The sequence below is a fragment of the Kogia breviceps genome, chromosome 6 (assembly GCF_026419965.1).
Source record: "Kogia breviceps isolate mKogBre1 chromosome 6, mKogBre1 haplotype 1, whole genome shotgun sequence".
NCBI classification, from domain to species: domain Eukaryota; kingdom Metazoa; phylum Chordata; class Mammalia; order Artiodactyla; family Physeteridae; genus Kogia; species Kogia breviceps.
In genome coordinates, this window is record NC_081315.1 from 118,326,002 (window position 1) to 118,346,388 (window position 20,387).

The window sequence follows — 20,387 nt, forward strand, 5'->3', positions numbered from 1 at the left end:
AACTTAATTTGAAATGGGAAAAACATACAAGAGGGAAACTTTAATATGTTTCTGAAAAAAATAAAAGAAGACTTGAACCTTTGAGAAGCCACAAAATGTGTGTGGCTAGTATGATTCAACATCATAAAGACATCATTCTCTTTAATTTACAAATCTAATGTAATTCAATTAAAATATTAATATATTGTTTTGTGGAACTAAACAAATTGATTCTAGAGTTCACAAGGAAAAAATTAAAAACAACAATAACAGCCAGGAAAACTCTGAAAAGGAAGATATTAACATGAGGCTAACCTTATCAGGTATTAATACATAGTATAACACCTCAATATTTAAAACTGGGCTGTACTGGAGCTGCCTGTAGACAGACCAGTGTAATAAAAGAGAAAGCTCAGATACAGATGCACATAAATGTGGGATTTATTCAGCCTATTTAATAGTCGGGATAAAGTCTGACTTTTAGGAAATAACGGGCACAACTGGGGACTTATCTAGACTAAGACAAACTTTGATCTGTATCTTACAGCAAGGATAAATCCCAAATGGATCCACAGGTACAATATATAAAATATTCATAAAATACCCTTATAAAGCCACCTAAGTCCTCAAAGAAAACGAGCAAATTTATATCTTGTGTAAAAAGCCTTTCTAACTGTGACTTCAAACCAGGATCCATGAAATTAAAAAACAAACTACTAAATAAAAATCATTTTGGGGGGGGGCATGGCAGGAAACACACACAGCAAAGTCAAAAAACAAATGGTAAACTCTGAAAAAATATTTGCAACTTATATCAGAGACAAAGGGTTAATGTCCTTAATATGTAAAGATCCCTTAGATATTGAGAAGAGAACAACGATCAGCTCAATTAGAAAGGCAGCCAAAGGACATGACTTACATAATATGGAAATCAACCATAATGAATGGCCTTTAAAATACGAATAAAAGGCTTAATTTAAAAATAACAAGAAAAACACAATCCAAACTATACTTTATGGCACTTCTTACCTGTCATTGGAAAACATCACAAATTTTGATAGCATAAACAGATATTTTTTACCTTGCTGCAGCCAGGAAAAAAGGTTCAATTGTTAAATAGAGTGCAGTTGGGGAATCTCTATCAAGATTACAGCAAGTTCACCTCGGGAAATTTATTCTAGCTGTGCATTTTGGAAATAATACCAGTCTGTGTTTATTCACTGCAGCACTGTTAATGATAGCAAGAGATTACAATCAACCTAGGTAACAGATAAAAGGTTGAAGTAAAGAGGTGAGAAGGTAAAAAATTTGGAGATTAACACTAGTCTATGGTAAAATTTCCAGAGACCTGAGAGTGTATAAAGAAGGGCAATATAGTGTATATTTTCATAAAGTTCAGCTTATCCAACATAACTTTATTTTAATTCTGGAATAGACAAGACAGTCATTCACTCTCTTTCTACTCTTAACTGCTTTCTGATTATTATCTTTGCCCCTCTGTTATCACTGAACATTTTGTGAACTACTCTGATTCTTCAACTAGAATCTTAGGCTATCCCATACAATATCTGGCATAAGGACAAGTACAAACTCAGGTATTTGTTTAAATGAACGATTTTCAAAAATCAAAATTATATGAAAAGGAATATATGGGGAAGTTTCACTCTCACTCTTAATTCCATTCTCCCAGCTCCACAAACACAGAACCACTTTCATGATTATAAACAATATTATAAGACTGCTCGCTGCCTGTGGTTGAAATATACCTCCTCTCCAACAAACCTTTCACACTCCAACAAAATTATTTTCCTAGAAGTCAGGTCCTATCACTTCCTTCCTCAAAAAAGTTTAAATTGTTCTCCTTGTGTTATGGAATCTTCTTCCCTCGATTTTTAAAAATTTAGGTAAAACTAACAAAACCAAAAATTTACCGAAAGAAAGTGTTCAATTCAGTGGCATTTACTACTTCACAATATTGTGCAACAATCACCTCTATCTAGTTCCAAAACATTTTCATCACCCAAAAAGAAAACTCCTGAACCCATTAAACAGTCATTCCCCAAACCTCCCTACACCAGTCTCTGGAAACAATCTGTTTTCTGTCTCTGTGGATTTATCTGTTCTGGGAATTTCATATAAATGGAATGATACAGTTTATGACCTTTTAAAAAATATATATAAATTTATTTATTTATTTTTGGCTGTGTTTGGTCTTCACTGCTGCGCGCGGGGCTTTTGAGAGGGGGCTTTTTGTTGCGGTGCATGGGCTTCTCATTGCGGTGGCTTCTCTTGTTGAGGAGTATGGGCTCTAGGCATGTGGGCTTCAGTAGTTATGGAACACGTCCTCAGTAGTTGTGGTTCGTGGGCTCTAGAGTGCAGGCTCAGTAGTTGTGATGCACGGGCTTAGTTGCTCCGTGGCATGTGGGATCTTCCGGGACCAGGGCTCGAACCCATGTCCCCTGAATTGGCAGGTGGATTCTTAACCACTGTGCCACCAGGGAAGCCCTATACGACTGCTTCTTTCATTAAGCATAATGTTTTCAAGGTTCATCCATGTTGTAGCAAGATCAGCTCTTCATTTCCTTTTATGGCTGCATAATATTCCACTGTATGAATATACCACATTTTGTTCATCTATTCATCAGCTGATGGACATTTGGGTTGTTTCCACCTTTTGCCAAGTATGAATAGTGCTGCTACAAACATTCACATACAAGTTTTGGTTTGAATACTTGCATTCAATTCTTTGGGCTTATACTGAGGAGTGGAATTAGTGGGTCATATAGTAATCCTATGTTTAACTATTTGAAGAACTACAAACCATTTTCCATAGTGGCTGTACTATTTTACATTCCCACCAGAACTACGTGATGGTTCTGATTTCAATACATCTTTGCCAACACTTAATTTCCATTTTAAAAAACTATAGACATCCAGATGAATATCAGTATGAGTAGTTTTTATTTGCATTTACTTATGACTAATAATGCTGAGTATCTTTTCATGTGCTTGTTGGCCTTTCTTTGGAGAAATCTCTATTTAAGTCCTTTGTCCATTTTTTCAATTGGGTTATTTGTCTTTTTATTCTGAATATTAGACCCTTAACAGATAGGCAGTTTGCAAATGTTTTCTCCCATTCTGCATGTTGTCTATTCACTTATTTGATAGTATCTTCTAAAACATTAAAGTTTTAAATTTTGATGAAGTCCAATTTATGTATTTTTTTGTTGATGTTGCTTATGCTTTTGTTGACATATTAAGAATTTATTGCTAAACTCAAGGCCATGAAGATTTGCCCTATATTTTCTCCTGTTTTAAAATTTTTATTTTATATTAGAGTATAGTTGATTAACAATGTTGTGTTAGTTTCAGGTGTACAGCAAAATGATTTAGTTATACATATACATATTCTCTTCTTTTTCAGATTCTTTTCCCATACAGGTTATTACAGAGAACTGAGTAGAGTACCATGTGCTATATTTTCTCCTGTGTTTTTTTTTTTATAATTCTTGCTTTTACATTTAAGTTTTTGATTCATTTTGACTTAGTTTTTGTGTATGGTGTGAGATTGGGGTTCAACTTTATTCCTTTTTTATGTAGATATCCAGTTGAAGAGACTATTCATTCTCCAATGAATGGTCTTGTCACTTCTGTCAAAACTCAAATGGTCTTGTCACCTCTGTCAAAACTCAATCAATAGATGTATTGATTTATTTCTGAATTCTCAACTCTGTTCCATTAATCTATGTTATTCATATGCCAGTATACACTGTTTTGATTACTGTACCTTTTAGTAAGTTTTGACAATCAGAAGGTTTGAGTCCTTAAATTTTGCTTTTCTTTTTTTAAAGACTTTTTTAAAGAGCAGTTTTAGGTTCACAGAAAAACTGAGAGTAAGGTACAGAGATATTCCATATACCCCTGGCCCCCACATATGCATAACCTCCCCAATTATCAACATACTCCTGCTTTACTTTTTCAAGTTTGTTTTTGCTATTTGGAGTCTTTTGCAATTCCATATAAATATTAGGATGAACTCTTCCATATCTGCAAAAAAGACTGTTGGGAATTTGATAGGGATTACATTCAATCTGTCAGTCACTTTGGATAGTACTGCTACCTTAACAATATTAAGTCCTCTAATCCATGAATATGGTCTGTCCTCCCATTTATTTAAGTTTTTCTTTAATTTCCTTCAGCAATGTTTTGTAGTTTTCAGTGTACAAGTCTTTCAACTCCTTGGTAAATTTCTTTTTAAGTATTTCATTATTTTTGATGCTGTTATAAATGGAATTGCTTTCTTAATTTCATTTTCAGATTGTTCATGGCTAGTGTATAGAATATAACTGGATATTTAATGTCAATCTTATATTCTGTCACTTTGCTGAATTTGATTAGATCTAATAACATTTTTTGGTGGAATCTCTAGGACTTGCTATATATAAGGATCATGTCATCTGACAACAGAGATACTTTTACTCCTTCCTTTCTGATTTAGATACATTTCGCTTCTGTTTTCTTTCTCTTTTTTCTTTTATTCTGCCAACTGATCTGCCTAGAACTTTCAGTATAACATTGACTAGAAGTAGCAAAAGCAGTATTCTTGTTTTTTTCTTGATTTTAGGGAGAAAACTTTCAGTCTTTCATTGTTGAGAATATTACTTATAATCTTTCACAAATGTCTTATCGTGTTGAGGAAGTTCCCTTCTATTCCTAGTTTGTTTGTTTTATCATTATATGGTATTAGATTTTGTCAAACTTCTTTTCTGAATGAATTGAAATGATCATGTGTTTTTTTCCTCTGTTCTATTTTTTTTTTTTTTTTTTTGCCACACTGCATGCATGCAGGATATTAGTTCCCTGACCAGGGATCGAACCTGTGCCCCCTCGCAGTGGAAGCATGGAGTCTTAACCACTGGACCACCAGGGAAGTCCATTCTCCATTCTATTACAGTGGCATATTATATTGCTTTCTTGGGATACACCCCACTTAGTCAGGATGTATAATCCTCTTAATATGCTACTGAATTTACTCTGCTAGTATTTTGTTGAAGATTTTTACATCTATATTCATCTTTCTCTAGTAAAACAGAATAATTCTACTTTTCATATCCTATTTTTTCCAAATTTATTTTCATTAAGATTTTTCAAACTAAATTCTAAGATAGGATAAGATTAATGAAAATGTATTTGAAAGCACCTATCCTGACATACCGTCAGCATTCCAAAAACAGCTTCTCTCGCCCTGTTTCCTTTTACCAAAATCTTATTTATAAAAATTAATGTCACTTCAAGAGTCTCATACTATTCAATAACCCTTGCTTTAAGGAGATCTCTGTCTACTTAATTGTGAATTTCAACCCCTAGGTATATATCTTTATAAGGCATATTTGAATATTATGTCAAAAAACATTTTTCCCAGAGCATTCTACTCTCTTGCTGGGGAACTTTTTGAAGGGTAAGCTGCTGTGAGTTACTTTGCTGAGAGGAAATTTCTGGAAGGTAAAATGACAGGGTGTACTCGCCAGGTTGCATATTCAACTTTTCCCCTTTATACTGTAAGAATCTGTGATTGTTTTGATTAATTTGTGGTATTCACCAAGTTATAGTTAAAGGCAGAGAGGCCTTTGGAGGCCATCTTAAAACTTACTTTATAAAAGGATCTTACATAATCTCAAACATCTAAATTTCAGTTTTTGTTGGAGTATAAGAAATAATTTGTTTTGACATCATAATTTTTCCTCCTGGAAATGGTGATTACTTGATATTAACTAAAACAAGTGAGCCAATTAAGATGTGGTGATACAGTTAAAATCCCTCTCTGTATTTTACTGTTTAAAAACTTGTACACTATCTAAGCCAATCCTTTTATCAGCTCTGTAAGGTAAGCAGAAAAGATATTTTAATACCCTACAGGTAATGAAACAAATTAAGAGAGGTTAAGACCTAAAATCTGATAGGGCCAAAACCCAAATCCAAGTGCCCCAGTGCTTTTTACATTTCGCTCAAACTTTATCACCCCATTCTCCACAGTGCTAGTGGTGTGTGTGTGTGTGTGTGTGTGTGTGTGTGTGTGTGTGTGTGTGTGAATTCCAGTCAAAGAGAACAGCATATATAAAACTAGAAAAGACTGGCTACATAATTTGTGGGGCCCAGTAAAATCATCTTACAAAAACATTATTAAGAATTTCAAGGGCTTCCCTGGTGGCTCAGTGGTTGAGAATCCGCCTGCCAATGCAGGGAACACGGGTTCGTGCCCCGGTCCGGGAAGATCCCACATGCCGCGGAGCGGCTGGGCCCGTGAGCCATGGCCGCTGAGCCTGCGCGTCCAGAGCCTGTGCTTCGCAACGGGAGAGGCCACAACAGTGAGAGGCCCGCGTACCGCAAAAAATATAATAATAATAATAATTTCAAGATGCTGACAGTAGAACCTTAAAGCAAGAGTAGAACCCTTGTAAGTATGGGGTCCTGTGGGATGTTCCATGGTCCTTGTGTGCCATAAACTGGCCGTGGGCTTGTGGAAGAATGCCCTATTTAGGCAACTACCAGTAAGAATGGAGTGTCAGGTAGAAAAGTAAGGCAGAGTAGATAGGTGGGGGTGAAAATTAATAGAACCTAGATCACTAAAATTATGTTCTGTGCTAATATTTTCAATTAATCCCAAAGGCAGAGAGCGTCACTGAATAATTTTAATTGGAAGAATTGCAACTAAATTTATATTTTAGAAAAATCAGTCTCACATAAATTTCAAGGATAGATTTTTTAGGGGTGAAAATGAAAGGAAGAAGATAATTAGGGAAGAAACTTCAGTAATTCAGAAAATGTAAGGGCCTCAAGGCAATGGGATTTGAAATGCAGAAAAAGAGTCAGATGTAAAAGCTACTGCTCCTGGGCTTCCCTGGTGGTGCAGTGGTTGAGAGTCCGCCTGCCGATGCAGGGGACACGGGGTCGTGCCCGGGTCCGGGAAGATCCCACGTGCCGCGGAGCGGCTGGGCCCGTGAGCCATGGCCGCTGAGCCTGCGCTTCCGGAGCCTGTGCTCCGCAACAGGGGAGGCCACAGCAGTGAGAGGCCCGCGTACCGCGGGAAAAAAAAAAAAAAAAAAAGCTACTGCTCCTTAAAGGTAGGCACTTGTCTTGCCTTAGAACCCCATGGATGGCCAGCTCAGCTCTTGTACCTCCTTGTACCCCAGGTTGGAAAGTCCCTCTAGGCAGAAAGCTGGGGATTTATTGTAAGGCTCATCGTTTTGGTATCCCCTCTTTTAGGAAGCACAGTTTTGTGCTGCTAATGTCTAAAAGCAGTCATTTCTTATATTTTCCCCAGCTTTAAAATTTCTGTAGGGTTGAGGCGAACTCAGTAAGAAAGCATTTTAAAAATATTAAAATTAGGTGTCAATTGCCTTTTAATATTTTTATTATTTGGAAATGGAGAAAACCCCCAACTTCTTGCAATTACCTGACTAAATGCCTAATTAAATGACAAAGCTGTTTCCCCATGAGTATCATGTATAGCTTCTAACCAGGAAACCATGTAGCTTTGTAACGGTAGCACAGGTGTTTATTTGAAGTTGGCCTAGAAATAAATATCATGAAATTTTCTCTTCCTTAAGATATCTCTAGTGTTTTCTTCTTTTTTGAGATAACTTTCATTTTATTATTAGAGACCTTGTCCTTTGGCCTTTGGTTCCACCAAAGCACCAGTCTTTGCTTCAATAACTTCTATCTTATAATTAAATAAAGCTGACATTATTTGGAATACTGTAATCAATTCCTGACCATTCGGCTCTACCTCTTCTAGAGATAATGGCCTGTATGGTTCACATGAGGATGCATATGACTTAAATCAACCAGCCTGCATGGTTCAGCAGTTCTAAATCCTTGCACTAGTATTTATTAGTTTATAGGAGCAAATCTATCATGGCCATAAGTTAACTATAATTAGGTATTATAGTTATGAAGAAAAATGTTGCTATAAATAAATCTCTTGGCCTTGCAATGTATTTTGAAACAATTTTTCAGAAGAAAATTATTTTTCAAGAACAGAAAAACTGTGGCTATACTCTGGATCTCCAATTTCCATAATGCCACGACTTCTGTATAACACACGGTATTTTGGCTCTGACTTTAACTTTAGATTTCTAGCTTAAGCTCTCCAGAAGTCATTCTCTTCTTAGCAATTAGGATATGATGCGATTAGATAACCAGAGATGCCATAAGTTATGAAGTCTAATAAATTTTTAACAAATAGTTACTGCATGCCTACTATTTATAAGCTACTATTACAACTGTTACATGTGATTTTTACAAATCAAAAGCAAATCACTGTTTTAAAAACAGTTGTTTTTCTTTACAGAGCCTAACCTGGCAAATTAAATGAAGCTGGTTTTGATTGAAGACAATCTGACCCAAGGAGGCCCCAATGCCTATAATAGTGTCACAGTATTAGTCAGGCTTCTCCAGAGAAACAGAAACAACAGGAGAAAGATACAGATATAGATTGTAGATATATCTTTAATAGATCAATTTCCACCACTCCTTTTTATAAGTAGATAGCATAATGTTGAAATAACTACTTTTGCAGAACATAATTGTCCTGTATCAATGTTCGGTTTAGATTTATATCTTAGTCAACTAGTTTGGTGTCCAGGCTCTTTTAATATATTTAAAAGGAACTTTATCTGATCTTATTGCCCAACTGGAGTGGGGCAGTCATCTTAGAGCTTGGTAAGTGAGGTAGATTAAGTAAGTTTAGGATGGTGACAGTTCAAACTAAGATAGGAAGTAGTTTCCCTTTGTTTTTTCCAAAGACTTCTACTCAGTCTTGCCACTTTCGTTATGGTTTCCAGGAAACAGAAGATTCATTCCCACGAGAAATGAGGCCTTTTGATTCCTCCTCTCTGGATTTGAACTCCTAGACGCAGTTTCTCTTGGCTTGGTTTCCCTCGTCACTGGTACATGAATACCAGAGTTACATATAACACTGATGTTCAAGGGGGGACACAGACCTGGGTGGACATCCTTAACTCTTCATGTTTTGCACAGCACCTGACCTATTTAGTTCTTAGTTTTCTCATCCAGAAGATAGAAATAATGATATTCTCTATTTAATAAAATATAATATCTGTAAGTTCCTCTGACACAAAGTAAGCGTTCAGTAAATACTGAACTGTTCACTCAGTCTAAGAGCTTGTTGGCAAAGGCAGTTGAGACAGGAGAGGCTTCTGGGGATAAGTGGTGAGACTTTTGCTGACAGATAAGACAAAACAAGGACAGCAATTAGCATGTAATAACTGCTCTTCAAAAACCCAAGGCTTAGAAGTGTGTGTATATCTTCATGAGGTAGGATGTTCAAGGAACAGCAGGAGGGTCAACATAATTGGAACGGCATGAGCTAGGAGGAGATTAGTAAGTGATGAAATCGGGAGGTAGTCAGGGGCATATTGTGGAAGTCCATGTGGATTATGGCAAGGACTTGAAATTTTGTTCAAAGTATGAAGGAAAACTAATTGGATGGGTTTGGTGAGAATTCAGTTATGACCTGATTTACATTTTTAAATAGATCATTTCAAATCTTTCATAGAAAATGGAGAATAGAGGGAAAGGTAGAAGCATAAAGACTAGAAAGAAAGCTGTGGCACTGATCTGGGAGGGAAATTCTAACGGCCTGTACTGAAGAGGTAGGGGTGGAGTGGGAGAAATAGTTGCAATCATGGTGTTTACTGATGGTTCTGCTGATAGGACTTCTGTGGATTAAATTAAGCTGTGAGAGAAATCAAGATGATGCTTAATTTGTGGCCTAAGCAGCTGTGTTTATAGGATATCTTTAATTAAGATGGGGCAGAATATGTGAGAAACAGACTTCGGGGGAGGAAGGCCAAGAGTTATGCTTTGGCCATGACGTGTGTGAGATACCTTTTTGACCGTGGCTTCAGAAATAATTAGATACGGCTATAACAGTAGCTTAAATAAAATGGAATTTTATTGTTCTCTATCACAAAGGTCTGGGGATAGGCAATCCAAGGCTGGTAAAGAAGCTCAGCTCCACGAAAGTCCCTAGAATTTAAGGCTGCTTCTATCTTTCTGGTCTTCTGTGCCTTGGGTATGGCCTTCATGAGCTAACTTGATTTTGCATGATTATATTCATGTTCAGGCAACAGGATGCAGAAAAGGGGAAGTGGCAAAAGACATGTGTTAGCTGGCTCTTAAGGAATGTGCTTGGCAGCTAGCCCAAGACACTTTTATTTACATCTTAGTGCTTTATATCAATCACATGGCCACATTTAGCTGCAGGGACAGAGTGGGGCTGGCAAATGGAGTTTTTATTCTGCATGTCATGTGTCCAGCTAAAAATTCAGTTACCAAAGAGAAAAGGGAGAATGGACATTGGAAGACAACCAACCCATTTCTGTTGCACCTGGTTTGTTCTCTCCCCATTTCTCAGGACCTCCGTATCTCTAAATTTACTGGGCAATATAAGGCCTCATCTTATTTGTCCTCTCAGCACATTCTACATTGTTGATAGTTTCTTTCTCAAAACACATGCATCCCTTGGCTTCTATGTCACGGTGTTCCTGTGTCTTGTTTGTGGCTGTTATTATTTTCTTCATGTTGTTTTTTTAATCCTCCAGATTGTCCTCCTATCTCCAAAGGCAAATTAAGGGCTCATGAAAGGGACAGCACTCCAGGTGGCAGCCTCCCTAGGTCTCCTTCTCCAGCTCCACTAGCTGCTCTTCTTCTCATCCCAAGACCTGTGCATTTGGCTGTAGTCCAGGACTAGTTCTTAAGGATCCAGCAGACTCAGTAAAAAAGAAGGTCACTGTGTTGCTCTCAAGTCCTAACTGGATTTATTCATGGCTAAATTTGGTTGTATAGGGAGAAGAGAGAAAAGACACAAGTGATTATAATCCTAGGACTGCCCCTATAGATGGGTCAAGTGGTGTGTTGCCAGCACCACTGAAGAATCCTCACTTGAGAGTCCCTTCCCAAACTGCTTATCACTGAGCTGTCATCCATTCCTGACTGGCTACTCATTTCTTTCTCAAATTTGTCTTTGGGATTAAACAATAAAGAAATAGACGTTGTTTCCAGATAGTCCTTGTGAAAATGCACATGTTACCTGAGAAGGGGTATGAGACGTCAGGGGTGCTTATAAGTCAAAACATATTGTGGTTCAATTTGGTTCCTTTTGAGTCTCTGACGCTATGTGAAGTAGTGTCACAGGGCAGGGTTAGCCCAGAGTAATTTTGTCTTGATAAAAGAATAGTGTGTTGTTTCATGTTATCAGTACTCATTACAAAACATCTTCTATCACCAAGACTAGAATCCTGTTTTAAAAAGAAAGCTGGATGGCTACAGGCAGGGCAAATCAACTTTCAAGTTCAACAAGCAATTCAAGACTGACCCCGGTGCTTGAGGGTAACTACCTTAGAGCATAAAGAAGTTTGGTGCTTGGGGTCCATGAGTCATGAACTAGTTTTCTTGGGTACTCTATGGGATTCATTTTTTCCTCTTCTCAGCTCTGCTTTTCAAGGGTGATAGCCCTCATTAATGTTAAAAGCAGCAGATCTCCTGCTAATGGCCACTGAGGACATGATCACCAATATCAACTATTACTTTTCCTTATATCTGCCACACTTGAAGCCAAGAACATTGTTGTTGGTACAAGGGTGCTATCTTTTGAAGCCAACATCTCTGTCCCTGGCCATTGTTCAAACTTCTGTCACCGATGCAGCAGCTGTATTGTGCTTTCAGAAAGTTTGCTTAACAGTTCTAATGTTTTCTGTAGCTCCCTCATGCTACAATTCAAAGGAATCTGTGGGGACTGAATAGAAATGCAATTCATTCAGTTATTCAACAAATATTTATTGAGAACCTATGTATTGTTCTAGATTTTAGGGACACATCAGTGAACAAAATAGGTGAACCTATATTTTTGTCTATGGTATGGGAGAAGAAAATAAACATAGGACAAATGTGCCCAATTTCGATTCCTTTCTTCCTTTAGAAACTTCCTCATAGTTCTTGAAACTTGTGAGCCTTGGTACTTTTTTCTCATGATGGCTCACTTCACCTGAATTCTGGGGTAAACATAGAATAAGTTAGATTGGGACCCTTGCTACAAAACAAAGTGAGAGTTTGAAAGAAACCTGCTGAGTATCTCATATTTTACAGAACATATAAATATCACCCAAGATAAATATACCAGGTAAACTTGTCATTTTGGAGGTGAAAGGATTTTAATTTATTATATATTATGTATCACCTAGAGAGGATATTGCTGGCTGTCACTCCATCAGCCTCAACTCTGTGGTTTAGATCTCCTTGGGGACACATTGCAGGATTGCTTTATATGTATAGTTGGAAATGAAACCTTTAAAGACATTTCACAGCTGAACACAGTTGATGTTTTTAGAGGCCCGCACTGATGAGGCAGCATCACTTCACGTCACAGACATTTAAGATGACATCTTCTAAAATGAAACTGTCTGAAGCAAAGCACACTTGGCAATAGGGTCAGCAGAACTCAGGAAGTAGTCTCTATAAGATGTCCACAGGCCAGTTTAGACGTACCAACACTTGTCAACACTTGCTCAGCTACCAAAGCTCTACTTGTGGTTTCAAGGGTTCAGAGTAACAAGTCTACAACAGAGAGGGGGTGTCTTGAAGAAGCAGACCTCTTGATATCCGTTAGCAAAGTCTAAGGAATGCCACTGACTCTCATATCACCTGGTTTAAAGCAATTTATGTTATTTACAAGACTGAAGCCTCAGGGTTGTATCGAATATACAGAGTAAAGGGCATGGTGCACTTGTCCTGAAAGCTTGTACTCTACAGATTGGCTCTGTGCTTGGTCAAAACTCAGTAAAATATGGCAGTTTTCTCGAAAAGCCATTTACTGGTGGTGTTAAGGCCTTCATGCTTTAAGATTAATGAACTACAGTTTGATGTTACTGAAACATAACAATGTGCAGGTAATATATTCCCCACAAGCCTAAGCATCCAAAGGTCATGCATTCATTCATTATATCATTCAACAAGTATTTACTGAGTGTCTACTATGTGCCAGGTACTATTTGAGGGGTTGGGGACACAGCATTGAACAATACTGAAAAACATCTCTGTTCTTATGGTGCTTACATTCCATTTGGGGAGACCAGGGCTGACTTAACTATTAGGCAGAGTAAACACAGTGCCTAGGACACACAAAACTGTTTGTTTTAACTTCTTTTAAAATCAGAAGAAAAAGAATATAAATAATGAATTGAGCCTGAATTATATTTGTCTTTATACCAATACAGTCCATTTTTGATATTTTTTGGTGCAAGAAGAGGCTCATGAAAGCAAAAATGCCTAGGGTCCATGATGGTCATCTGCAACCCAGGGGAGACAGATAATAACCAAGATTTAAAAAAATAAAATATACAGTATTTTTGAGAAAAATAAATCAAGGAATGGGAGTTAAAATTGTTAGCAGAAGGGGAGTTGAAATTTTAGATAGGGTGCCCCAGGAGCAAAGTTTCCCGAGTAGATGACATTTGAGTAGACCCGAAAGAGGTGAGTGACTGAGGTATTTGAAATACAGCAGAGATTATTCCTATAAGAAGGAATAGCAAGTGTGCAGACCCTGAAGCAAGAAGGTGCTTGATGTCTGAATGACAGGAAGGAAGCCAGTATGATTTGAGAGTATGAGCAAAGAGAAAAAGGGCAGAGGAGAAATAGATGAAATCAAAGAGGTGACTGTGAAACGGAGCAGAACCTATGGTCCTTGCCCCTGCCATGTCCTCTGCCTGCTTTTTGTCTGTGGAAAAACTTTTAGCCAAAGAATAAGTTTAATCAGAGAAGTGAAAAAATGCAGAAACAAAGGAAAACAGTCCAACAAGATTAAATAATAATAGTTGAGTCATTAAGCATAGTCAAGGACCTTTAGTTCCGTCTCAAGGGCTATAGATCATATTCTGAGCCATATCCTTTGAGCTGTCTTGTAGATACTGAAATCCCCACTAGGTGGAAGAAGTTAACTACATGATGACCAGCCTGTAGCCATGACATAAGCTGCCACGATTCCAAGAATTGGCCTCAAGGAAATCGGAACAAACTGACCCTGGAACTGAAGATTAACTGTACTTAAAACAATCAAAATGATGCTGATCAGACCACCCATGACCAATTTCAAGATGACTGTCAGAGCTGACTGTGCTGCTTCTACATGTAGCCCCCTCCCTCTGTCTATAAAAGCTCTTGTCCCCTGATTGTCAGTGGGGGCGTTGGCCTTTGGACAGTCATCTGCGCCCCCCCCCCCCAACCCCCAGTTGCCGGCATCCAAAATAAAGCAAACTTTCCTTTCCACCAAGCTTGCCTCTTTATTGGCTTTTGAGCGGCAAGTAGCTGGACCCCACTTTTGGTTACAGCTGGAGGTAAGCTCACGCGGGAGCACGTAAGGCTATAGTCAGAACTTTGACTTATATTTTTACCTGATTATATTTTAAAGGGTTCTCTCTGCATGCTGTGTTGAGAACAGACGGAAGGGGGGACACAAATAGAAGGTGGAAGACCAGTTAGGAGGCCATGGTAATAAACCAAGAAAGCAATAATGGTGACTTGGGCCAGTGTATTTGCAGTGAGGGTGATGAGAGGTGGATGGATTCTGTAAATATTTTGAATGCAAGGATGACAGACTCTGTTGATGGATTGGATATGGGTTGTGAGAAAAAAAAGGGGGTTAAGGATGACTACAAATGTTTTGGCCTGAGCAAAATGATGGATGGCATTACTGTTGACTGAGACGGAGAAGACTGAGGGAGAAGGAGGTTGGGGAAGAAAAGAAAGTTCTCTTTTAAAAATGCACTTTCACATGCTGTGAAGGCAATTGAAGAGATCTAAGGTAGAAATATACTTTGGGGGGGTCATCAATTTATAGGAGGTATTCAATGCCTTGGGATTAGAAGAGATCACTGAGGGAGACAGTATGGTAATTGACAATGTCTTTTTACTTTGTGTATTTTCAACATCTAACTCATCACTTGGCTTTCAATAAATATTTTTAATTGAATGAAAATATTTCTACGTGTCACAAGGGATAGCAAAAAGTCCCCTAGGGAAGAGCCATGTACGATATTTTCCAAACTAGTCTCTGAGCAAGTGTTAAGCACCCTTGCTCTTCACTCACAGCTCCCTGAAATTTTCTTTGAACACTTATTTCCATTTAAAATTTTATGTTTATTAAGATCATTATTTAAGGTCTAGCTCTTCATTTGAGACACATGAGGATAGAGACAATATCTATTTTAGTCTCCTTCTAGAAAATGTCCTCCATACTATTAGAGGACCTAACTGTATCTAATTATTTCCTGGTTTTGACTCAGATGAACCAAACTACCAAAATCTCCTGTCATAAGCATAGGCTATGTTCTAATGTTTCAGGTAGTTTTGCTGATAGCTAATATTTAAGTGAGCCTCCTATAAAGAGTCATCTTATCTAAATTTTTAAGCTCTGTGCTGAACCGAACATCCATCTAATTCATCCCTTGTATTAGCTTACTACCGGGTAAATATTCAGCTTAAGTGAAAACCAGTTCTATACTGTACCGTGGAAAACCTTACTTGTAGCTGACCCTAACTCTCTGATTATCTTCTTCCCATTACCCTGTCCGTGATGGAATTATTTCCTATCTTCCCCTTCATACCCAGAAAAGTCTCCTAGAACAGTGGTTCTCAACTGGGGGCAAATGTTCCCCCAGGAGACATTTGGCGATATCTGGAAACATTTTTGGTTGTTACGACTGGGGGGATGCCACTGGAATCTACTGCGTAGAGACTAGGGATACTGCTAAACCTTCTGCAGTGCACAGGACAGCCCCTACAAAACATGATCCCTCTCAAAATGTCACCATTGCTACTGTTGAAAAACCCTGCTCTAGAGTATGATGGGGTATATTAATATCCTTGTGACCATCATAGAGGCATCTCTTGTTCATATTTATCAAATTTAATTTATTGATATTAAAATAACAAATCTTTTATTTATTAATAAGTAGAGGAAAATATGAATAGAAATTACAGAAACTGATTGTTAAGTGCTTAAGCTGTGCTAGGCATTATGTCCTTATAACTCTATGAGAAAAATATTGTTCTGGGCTTCACTGGTGGCGCAGTGGTTAAGAATCCACCTGCCAATGCAGGGGTCACGTATTCGATCCCTGGTCCGGGAAGATCCCACATGCTGCGAAGCAACTAAGCCCATGTGCCACAACTACTGAGCCTGCACTCTAGAGGCCGCGAGCCTCAACGACTGAAGCCCGCACGCCTAGAGCTGGTGCTCTGCAACAAGAAAAGCCACCGCAATGAGAAGCCTGCGCACCACAACGAAGAGTAGCCCCCGCTCGACGCAACTAGAGAAAGCCCGCACGCAGCAACGAAGACCCAACTCAGCAATAAATAAATTTATCTTTTTTAAACAAAGTATTGCTCTTTCCCCCATTTTACAAGATGGAAATGAAGTTTAGAGAGAGGTTAATAAACATGCTTAATGTAACATAGATAGAAAAGAGCAGAGCCAGGATTTGAATTTTGGCATGACTCCAAAGTCCATGTTCTTTCCATTACAGCTTCAGAATGATCCCTTCCCATTGGGAAGGAAAGCACAGAAATAAAGTTCTCAAATTTTTCAAACTTGTCCTCAAATGACACTTCCTGAAATTCTTGTTCCGAAGCCTGTTAGGCAGATGAATCCATCACCTGACCCAATATCCTCCCACTCAACTGTTAAGTACAACCCTCCTGCATGTGGGGAAACTGGTGCAAAGAGGACTCCCACACTGGTGCTGTGATCCTATTCTTTATGTAGCATTTTGAAATCTTCAGTTTAATTCTTTGTTAACCCTGTGAAACAGGCAGGACAGATATTTTCATGTCCCTTTTAGGGATGAGAAAACTCAAGTTTGAAAAGTTAGATTGTTAAAGGTCATGTGGCTTGTAAGGAGCAGAAAAAGAATTAGAATACAGATTTTGACTTCTAGTTTGTGTATTTTTCTTGTGCTTTGTGGCTAAACTCCCTCACTGAGCCAATCTTTTAACTCTCTCCCAGCTTATTTGTGGATAATCTTGTGGTCTCTATCCCAGAAAACATCAGAGGCTGCCCTTTTGATGCACCATGGTCCGGGCAATAAGCTTTTTTCAATTTTCTCTTCTACTTAACATTGTTGTGATAATGTTTAGCCAAGGCCCTTTCTGCCCCTTCTCAGAACATCTGTATAGCTATGTCTAAATATGTAAATACAAAGTTCAATTAACTCTTTTTTTGGCTGTGTTGGGTCTTCATTGCTGCACGCAGGCTTTCTCTAGTTGCGTCGAGTGGGGGCTACTCTTCGTTGTGGCGCGTGGGCTTCTCATTGTGGTGGCTTCTCCTGTTGTGGAGCACGGGCTCTAGGCGCATGGGTTTCAGTAGTTGTGGCATGTGGGCTCAGCAGTTGTGACTCGCAGGCTCTACAGCGTAGGCTCAGTAGTTGTGATGCACAGGCTTAGTTGCTCCATGGCAATATGGGATCTTTCTGGACCAGGGATCGAATACGTGACCCCTGCATTGACAGGCGGATTCTTAACCATTGCACCACCAGGGAAGTCCCTGATTCACTTTTAAACTGTACCATAAGGATGCATACTATTTTACACCATTACAAATGTTTCTACTGTTTTTTTCCAGTACTGGGCAGCCATGATACTTCAGGGAGGTCCTTCTATTCTCCTTAAACTAAAATGATTCTTGTGCTATGGTGTATTTAGGATGATGAAGTTGGTTAAATTCTCTTAGCTGTGTTCTCCCAGGAACAAAAGATTTTGTAAGATTGGCTATTTGGCAAAACAATTTAATTGAAATTCTTATCGACATTTTACACAAACTCCAGAAGACTAATGTAAAAAAATAAAATGCTACTAATACTAGACAAAAATTTGAGTGAATATACATTTTATCTCTAGATCAAGAAAGATTTTATATGCATAAAAGAAAAGAAAGACTTTTCAAAGGAACAGAGCACTATGTTTGAAAACCAAAGCAAGGGAGACTCTTCTTCAAAAACTGTAAATAAAATTAAAAGGTAAGAGGGGGTTTTGGGTGTTGGTAGTGCTTGTTTCTCTCTCTCTTTTTTTTAACTTAAAAAGACATTTATTTTAAATTGTCCATAATACTTATAAATGTTATAGTTTCTACCAAAAAAATCACTTAGATGAGACGTAAATGAGTATCAGAAACGATATCATTGAAAAACTTGATGCAGCTAAAGAATTTTTTTGTGACATATACTGCTAATACATAAATATATAAATAATACACTCTCATACAGACATATAAATATATTTCTCACATCTTACAATCACATCATGTACAAAGTTCCGGCTAAACTATCATTATTTTGCCACTGTGTTAGACATTTTAATGATGTGCCTTAGGGTTAGATAAGTTTCTGACAAAAGCTCACCTCTTCTCTGACATTATTTACTGATTTTTTTCTTTTACTTATTGAGTGTTATTTATATTGCCCTTCTGCCAATGCATTTCTTTTCCACATCCATGTTTAGTACAGTTTCTTATCTCTTGATCTGAGTCTGGTTACATGGTGAATACACTTTTCACTGAGCCTTATTATTTTATACTCATATAGATGTATGTATACATCAACAAAAAGTCAAAGGCTAATAGGGAAAGGGAAAGAGAAAGGTAAACTCAGATTTCATGAGTACGACAGATAAATGTGAAATAATAATGAAACTGTAATAATCCAAGAGAAAATTGACCAGTGAAATATAACTAACAAACATTTAAAAATATATTTTTAGTAATAAAAGCAATACATGCATATGATAAATAACTTTCAACAATACAGAATGATATAGAATAAAAACTAAGATGACCTCATTCTTCCTTGACTCAGCCTTGATCCTCCAGAGGAAATCACTATTAATAGTATCTTCTCCATCTATCCAGAAATTTTCTATGTATATTATAAATAGAATTATACTATGTTAATGCTCATATTCTTATCCTTCCAGAAAATTTCTGTGCATAAACATATATTTAAACCAAATGAAATCATACTGCATTGCACATTCATTTTTTTCACTGAACAATGTCTCCTGTAGATACTTTCTTAGTAGTACATGAAAATCTTAACTCATTCTTTTTTATGGCTTCACATTATTCCAGTATATCATGGTTTATTTAACTATTTCTTTATGAATGAACATTTAGGCTGGTCTTGTTTTGGTTGTGTGTGTGCGTGCGTGTGTGTGATTACAGCGATATTGCAATTAAAATTTCTACATTTATGTCAGACCATTTGTTTAAAAATTGTCAGAAAAGAAATTGTCAGAAAAGTTTTTAGAAGTAAAGTTGCTGAATAAATGGTCTACACATCATTTACATTTTGCAAAATATTTCCAATTTGCTCCCCAAGAATACTGCTCCATAATGCAGTTCTATGAAAGTTATATGACAATGCTATCTTCTCATATCTTTACCAACTAGGTACTATCAATCTTATTAATCTTTAACAATCTAATAGGTTAACAATTTATTTTATTTTATTTTTTACAGAGACTTACAAGTTTTAGAGGAGTTTTAGGTTTACAACAAAATTGTGACGAAGGTACAGAGATCCTGTCTACCTCTTTCTCCCATTCATGCACAGCCTCCCCCATTATTAACATCACTCACATTTTTTACCAAGGATGAACCTACAGTGACACATCATAACCACCCAAAGTCCATAGCTTACCTTAGGGTTTACTGCTGGTGTACATTCTATGGGTTTGGACAAATGTATAATGACATACATTCATCATTATAATATCATGCAGAGTATTTTCACTGCCTTAAAAATCCTCTGTGCTCTGCCTATTCATTTCTCTATTTCCTGACCCCACTCTTGCCAACCACTGATCTTTCTATTGTCTTCATAGTGTTAAAGGATAAACTAAGACATATTAAAAATTTTAAGAGTTTATTTGGGCAAAAATCAATTTGAATCTGGCAGCATCCAATCTAGCAGATGGAAAGGAGCTCTGAGGAAATGTACAAAATGAAAGACTTTTACAGCAGAAGAGAGTGGGAAAAGGGAAGTTACACCCGGCAAAAAAGGAGGTTGGTTATTGCAAGGTTACTGTCCTTTAGAGGATGGCAGGGGTCTATCAGGCAGATTACCAAACTAGGGCTCATCAGCTAATTCCTGACTAATTGGTTTAAGATTCCATTTCTAGGAGAGTTGAAACTATAACTTAAATCTTGGTTTGGTGATGTGGGGCTTAGCATATGTGACTCCATTTTGGGCTGATTGTCTTTTTTTAGCAATAGTTTTGCCTTTTCCAGGCGGTCACATAGTTGGAATCATATAGTATGTAGTCTTTTCAGATTGGTTTCT

At 37.6% G+C, this 20,387-nt stretch overlaps 1 protein-coding gene across 1 annotated transcript in view; it reads right to left on the minus strand.

Annotated features, from left to right (window-relative positions):
* The window catches only part of ELOVL6 (ELOVL fatty acid elongase 6), a 365,824-nt gene that overhangs the window by 217,397 nt on the left and 128,040 nt on the right, over positions 1–20,387 (minus strand). The window lies entirely within an intron of this gene.